Raw genomic sequence first — 7,627 nt, forward strand, 5'->3', positions numbered from 1 at the left:
GCTGACTTAATCCGTTAAAACTAAATCAATTGTAGAAGGATTTCGACTGGAAGAAAAACAAGTTGGTCCATTGGGATATTGAATAGTATAATATCCCGCAGAACAATCTTAAAATACAATTTTACCATTGGAATTGCTTTGCGCATTATTCCATGAACGGTGTTTGGCATTGAAGTCACCAATTATGAAAAATTTGGATTTGTTGTTAGAATTTGAAGATCAGCTCTCAACAAATTCCTTTGCTGCCCATTGCACTGGAAAGGCAAGTAGGCAGCAATAAAAGAGAATTGTCCAAAATTTGTTTCAACAGAAACTCCCAAGGTTTCGAAAACTTTAGTTTCAAACGAAGAATATAATTTATGTTTGATACGTCTATCAATGAAATGACAATGGCGATCCCACCAAAGGCGCTGTCAAGACGATCATTTTCGGTACATAAAATAATTTGGATCTCTTTTAATGAAAAGACCAGGACTAGCTTTATGTACCCGGCCTTGCTCGGAATTGCCAGTTTGGTTCGCAGTTTTTGTCACAATCGGAAAATGATAAAACCAATTGGTCAACAGGGTAATTGTGTTTACTTATTGTTGCTTCATCATTTGATTAAAAGAAGGCTTTTGGAAACATTAACTGATTTTGAAGAAGGAATCGTAGGTTTGAATAGCCTTATTCCTCGTCTTATTCCGGGTAAACGTCTATTTCTAAAGAAGGAAAAATATCCATCGATGCCTTATTTCGGGCAAACGCAAATTTTAAAAGAAGGGATCACACCCACCATTGCATTATTCCGGGCAAATGCCTACTTTTAAAGAAACAATCACATCCACCATCCAGAAGGAAACACATTATTCATTGCTTTTCACTGGGCAAACCATGATTCCGATGAAGGGTAACAATTATCATTGCTTTATACCCAGCAAATGCATGCTTTCTATGAAAGATTTTTCTAATGCTGTTCATAATTATTAGAAATGCCCTTCATAGCGAATGACCTTAGGACAAATAGTGTTATATTAATGGCCTGACCTTTTCAGGGCAATGTCATATTCTGGAAACACAATTTTCCAAAAGTCGTTTTTGGGAAAATGTTATTACCGGGAAATTTGTTATTGTCAAGGATTTGCAATTTTTGGGAAATTCGGGCAATTTGTTTTCGAATGTAAAAGAACCTCGGATTAACTAAACTTCCTTAGACAGAGAATATGGGTTCCAATGGTTGGATGGTGGACATCGGTGAATGGGTTCAGAAGTTACACTGAAATCAATAATTAAACAATACCCCTCTCTCACTGTTAGGTCTTCTTTCTGCGTATATTAGCGCCACAAATCGGACCGGCTAGTTAACATTGACTACATGACAAATTAACTGACATAGTGTGCAAACTTTATTCGCCCAACATTCCTCTTCTTAGCCTAAGCTCTACCTACTCTATCTAGCCCTGTCTTTTCAGCTTCTATTACAATGTTTTCTTTACTCACGCTTCATCGCCGAGGGTGCACCCTTTCATTTCTTGATACGAACCGTGTTGGCACGACGAACATTCACCTTAAACGTCGCTCTCGTCGCCAGACAGCGTAGTCCATTTGCCGAACATGCCGCCGTACCAAAGAGTCTGTTCGACGCTCACCGTTGTGTTTGATTGGGGAATCTCCCCGATGCTCCCGCACTGTCCTCTCGCACCACACGTTCCTCCTCCGGCAGCTGCGATGGCCAATGCCGCTGTTGCACTTCCCGGTGCCTTTCTGACCGATCGAGCACCGTGTTCTCGGTACGCTTCCTTCACTCGCACGTCAGGTTTGTCTGATGGCAACTCGTCACTACAACGATTCACGTCCGAGCAGCTCTGTCTTTCTGGCCGATTGCACAGCGCGTATCGTCGAATCTGCTGCAGCGTAAAAGCAAAAAAGAAAAGCCCTAATGGGACAAAACGTTAGACTTCCGATCGAACTTCTTCAGCAGAAGGTAACCATTGCTTCCGCAGGCTTTTCCGTTACTCAGTTACTTTTGCTTTACTCTGGCTATTCAATCGACTCGCGATCCGGTTCTTGCTATCGGGAGAATGAATGTTTGTCAGTGTGCGACGTCATTGCTGTGCCAGGTGGAACTTACCGTGGATGTCCTCTACGCCCAAGAGCTGTGTTTATATGGCATGCAATCCGGGTGCCCGCCGGAAAGCGACACTTAATACGAGAGAACTGAGTGGTCCGGGTGATAAGAACTGCCGACACACGTGCTGTTCGAGTACGATATTTTACCTGCAGTTAATCTTCCGGTTAGTTCACTGTAATTTCTTCCTGCTGGTTTTTTTTTTGGGACTTACGATATTTTGCGATTTCCTTTAGTTGCGATGAACTGGGAGTGAATAGATGCTTCTTCCAGCCTCGCAACTGTGCCCCTTACGGCTGACACGAATCACGAATTCCTACTCTCCCGAGCAAGTTTTGCACCTTACTCCCCGGCTCAGCTTTCTCTACTGTTGTGCGTCGTTTGCGGAAGCGGTTTCACCTTCTCTTTCGGCGGACAGTTTTGCCAACGTTTGTTTTTTTTCCATTTTATGACAGCGTAGCCCTTGCAGCAACTCGCCCGCTAGTACACGCTTAACTTATGTGAGTTTATATGTTTCGTTTGCACACTAATTACAGAGCATCAATATGATCCTCAAGATGTATGTGAAGTTTGCTGAATGAACGCTACATCACACCCACCCCCTTTTAAAATGACCTACCCACATCCACTAAAATCGTTTCCTTAGGAAAGACAATATTTGATACAAAGTTGGTTCAAATCGTTCATGGGGTTCAAGAATTACATACATTGAGTTGATCGATTGCTGAACAGTACCCTTCCCGCCCTAAATTTGTTTGAACCCCTTGGTTAAGAAGATACATTGAGTTGATCGATAACTAAGCAATACCCCTCCTTCTTTTCAAAAGAGCATCCCTAACCCCCTTTTTTCGTCTCCTTAAGATAAAGAATTTGTGTTCCAAATTTGGTTGGAATCTGTCAAGGGGTTCGGAAGCTACACTGAGTTGATAGATAAATAAGCAATACCACTCCCCACACACCCTCCCCTTTTCCAAAGAGCATCTCTAACCTCCCTACGATGAAGAATGTGTGTTCCAAATTTGGTTGAAATCGGTCAATGGGTTCAGAAGTTATGCTGGAACATACATACAAACATACAAACATTGAGTTTTATATATATAGATAGATAGATTTAAATATGTTTAGTTATAATGGCAATGAACTGATAGGAAATTTAATACCGTCGTTCGGGGTGACATTGGGCCTAGGGGGTAAGATTGGCCAAAAACGGAAAATGATTCAACTCCTAATATCTCAGAAACTGTTACGAATTTTGATGAAAACTTCAAACGGTTCGAAATTATATTAAAATTCACGTCTAGGAAATCACAAAACAAATTCCAAGAACTAATTGTGCTCGTACCATAATGCTTGGAATATGAATGTAAAACTATTGATCGAAAGAACCCGTATTAAAATAATGTCAGTAATGCCCCACAAATCTATTACATAACTAGTTTTAGATCGATGATACATGGTTATCATGTGACGATAATATGTTGTTGTTTTATCGAATTTTATGAATATTTATATAACGGTTCTGGTTCTTCGTAGCAACGATCAATGCACGCTAAAAAGGGGTGAGATTGGGCCGAGGCTTTAGTTGATTTGCCTTACATAGTTGGTAAGAGCCGTAATGTACGAAATTATTTTTAATGAAAAATTGAATCGTTTCATCGTCACCGCTGAACTATTTCATTTGTCCCAATGTCATCCCCTGTGCGGGGTGAGAAGGCCAATTTTGAAGAACATATAACTTTGAAGAATTCCTCTAATTTATTTTTGCCTTTCTCGTATACTAAGTATACGTAAAGGCTATATGTTCACTCCAAAAACAAACTTTTTATAGAAGGCTCGGAGACCCATAGTGTTATATACCAATCGACTCAGCTCGACGAATTGAGGTGATGTCTGTGTGTGTGTGTGTGTGTGTGTGTGTGTGTGTGTGTGTATGTGCGCACCAAAAGAGCAAAAAGTTTAGCTCACTTTTTTGCACTTACCCTCAACCAATTTACTCGCAACAGGTTGCATTCGACGCAGTATACTGCCCCATTGTTTCCTATTGAAAATTGGCCGATTCGGACTATGGGCTTAGAAGTTATGGCCAAAATACTTTTTCTCATAAAAAAGCGCGTGAAAAAGTCTAGCTCATTTTTAATGCACTTACCCTAAACGGATTCCCTCACAACAGGCTGCATTCGACGCAGTATACTGCCCCATTGTTTCCTATTGAAAATTGGACGGATCGGACAATGGGCTTGGTAGTTATGGCCAAAATACTTTTTCTCAGAAAAAAGCGCGTAAAAAAATCTAGCTCACTTTTAATGCACTTACCCTGAACCGATTTCCTCGCAACAGGTTGCATTAGACGCAGAATCTTGTCTCATTATTTCCTATTGAAAATTGGCCCAAACGGACGATGGGCTTAGAAGTAATGCCCAAAATACTATTTTTTTTACCGCACGAGAAAGGCGTCATCACCGCTAGGTGGATTAATCTGGGTTTTTTCCCAAACAGCGGTAAATTTCTTATTCAAGCTTGTACCAAACTAATTAAAACTTGATTCCAACGTTAACTACTAGAGCTTTGTAACATTTACTTGGAGCATACCACATTTTGGCCCAACGACACCAAAGGGGGTCATTCATCTTTCTTACCTTTTACAGAGCGAGAATTGCAATTTAAAATTTTCAAAGAATTATTTGGATCCATTAAAACGAAGTCCAAAAACAATTTTTTGATTAAATTTAATAACAACTTTAACAGCTTCAGTTTTGGTATTTGCTTTGAACATTGCATCAATTATGTCATGCAATTGTTCATTTAGAAAATCAATGTCGGAAGCACACGTTCTACCTGAAACGTCAGAACGAACTTAATTTTCCGTAGAAGAATAGGTATGAAAATCATTCATCGTCAGTAAATTTTCAGAAATGAAATTTTGCCTGTCTGCAGTAGGCATGTTTGAAAAATTAGATTTCGATTAACTATTCGTTACCCGGTCTGAGGTAGGAGCATAATTTATTCGTTGGTTGTGGTGGGTATGAATTGCTCGACCGGCAAATGATTGCGGATTTTGAGCGTTTGAAATATGTTTACCCGGTGAATCTGGGATCCTTTTGGAATTTCCCGCCATAAATTTTGCACGGGAATTTAAAACATTTTTGCGTGAAGGGCATCCTTGGCGTGAGAGGTCCCACCACAAATCATGCATTTTCCCACCACAAATCATGCATTTCCATGTGGTAATGTTTAGTTCCGTGACCCCACTTTTGGCACTTACGGCACTAAGTTGGGTTTTGGAAATTTCCCCCAGGCCTTCGGAAAGGTTCCCATGTAATGCAGACATGCTGCATAGTACAGGCCTTTTCCAAACTTTTCAAATTATTTAGTTCACTTTTGTTAAAGTGAACTAAATAAAATTCTTGCGAAATACCCCTCTGGGAAGTACCAGAGTGAGATTTATTTTTCATCTTAAGTACTTGGACTGGCGCAAATCCAAGTAATTGAGAAATTTCAATTTTAATCTCATCCAGTGATTTATCATCACTGGGGAGACCTTTCAAGACGCTTTTGAACAATCGCTCAGTGTTGTCGTCGTATGTGAAGAATTTATGGCGCTTCTTAGTTAAACAATGAAGAAGACGTTTGCGATCGTCAAAGGATCCCGGCAAAACGCGGCAGTCAACCTTTCTGGCAATCCGAATTGAAACCTCTATCCCCTGAAAGTTACTCAAAATCTCATTTCTAAAGCCAGAAAACTTGGCAACAGATACCACAATTGGCAAAATCCTTTGTTTTTTCGCATGGATAGAATCACCTGGGCTAGAGGTAGATTCGATTTGCTTAATTTCGTCATGAATCAAATCGAATTGATTGCTCAGTTCGATAGGAGAAGAATTATTTCCAATGTTAGAGTTAGAAGGAATATCTGAAGTCTCCAGCTTCCTTCTATTTTTTCGTGCTTTGGCAGGACGGTCTTGAAACCTTGTTTCTTAGAAGGAAGTGGAGAATTCAAGACTCGCCCTTCGTCTTGTATTTATTAATGCTCATTGCTGAGCGTGGAGACGTGACCTTCTAAGAGGTTTTTCCCAGAACGGTGTCCCTGCAGGACGAAAACGAAGGCACGGGTCCTTGCAAAGATCGTAACGGGATCAGTGGGTACAAATAGCGCTGAGAAGCACTGTTGAAATTAAAATAGCCTCGGGTAGTATTAAAAACTTCCTTCCGCAAAGAGAGAAAAGAACCGCACAGCACAAAAGCACGATGCGGTCTGACCTTATACATCTAATTGCATTCACTTCATTCTAAGCTGCATTCATTTGGACTACAATCAGTCACTTTGAATTGAACAAGCATTAGAGACGATGTGCAGCAACATTTCCAGCTGCCGCCCAGAGCGCAACCATCCGTGCGCCAATTATCAACGTTCATATCCTAAATCCCCTAAAAAAAGTGCACACATCTTTCTCTCTAAGACGCCGTCGTGCCTCACACCACACTCGGGTTGCACCTTTTCCTTTATTAGCATGATAAGCACCAATAAATTACCATCACGCAGAGTAGCCTGCCAAAATAAACTGAAACCCCTATTTAGGGGATTCATGCCCTCCCCTCATTACGGGATGTGGTCGAACGTTTTCTAATTTCAATTTGAAGCTAATAACCATTTGAATTACCACGCGCAAACCGCCGAAAAATTGCACATTTCGCGTGACATCATTACCGACCGCAAAACTGGTACTTTGGGGCGGAATGAGCTCACGGGCGAAGTGGAGTCAGACACGGGGGAAACATAAAATTTAATTTTTACTTCAAAAAGAAAAGAATAAGACTCGGATCAGTCGGGTCGGTAAGAACACCAACCGCAGAGGAATAGTCCAGACAGTGAGCAAGTCTAAAACCCCCAAAAGGTAGGTTGGTAGGTACGGTTCGAAAACGAAAGTGACTGACTGCCTTTGGTGGCCAGTATTGTGGGACTGCTGACGACACTGATGTTCGTCCCAGCCAACGGGGTAGCAAGTTGAGCAGATCGGTATCTCGCTGGTTGAGCCTGGTGATGAGGAGACGATGTCGATGAAACGATCATCAGTATGTAGGGTGTGCTCGTTGCAGTTTGCTTTGTTGTTGCTAAGTAAACCCAAACTTGTGGTCATGGGTCTTTGTTAAGGTCACTCCTGACGGAATCCAATTTCCAAAGTGCTCGCGTTTTCGGGGGCACACCACTCGATTCAGAGGCGGCGCACAACTGTCATTTTTGTTGATTTAGCTTTGCTGCGTCGCAGCATGCGTGAAATAATAAAAATGACAGTTGTGCGTTGCTTCCGTAACGAGTGGTGTGCCCCCTGAAAACGCGAGCACTTCTAAACTTGATTCCGTCAGAAGTGATTTTAAACAGTATATTTTAACAGTTACTAGCTCCGGGGAAGTTCTATTTGGGCAACAGTTCCCGTCGTCAACATTATTCTGCCGCTTTGCAACTGAATCACTGGCTTTCACGTACTTAGTATTTGAATCATTTGTTTGAGAAACTGCTCTAGA

General features: G+C 41.3%; 1 long non-coding RNA gene across 1 annotated transcript; it reads right to left on the bottom strand.

Annotated features, from left to right (window-relative positions):
- Positions 1-1,971: 1,971 nt before the first annotated feature.
- Positions 1,972-2,599, bottom strand: LOC134214608 (uncharacterized). Its single transcript, XR_009979848.1, has 3 exons — positions 2,322-2,599; positions 2,111-2,256; positions 1,972-2,049 (listed from the first exon to the last, which is right to left on the bottom strand). It is a non-coding gene; the product is annotated as an uncharacterized LOC134214608 (long non-coding RNA).
- Between the last annotated feature and the right edge of the window lie 5,028 nt (positions 2,600-7,627).

This window comes from Armigeres subalbatus, chromosome 2 (genome assembly GCF_024139115.2).
Source record: "Armigeres subalbatus isolate Guangzhou_Male chromosome 2, GZ_Asu_2, whole genome shotgun sequence".
Taxonomy (NCBI): Eukaryota; Metazoa; Arthropoda; class Insecta; order Diptera; family Culicidae; genus Armigeres; species Armigeres subalbatus.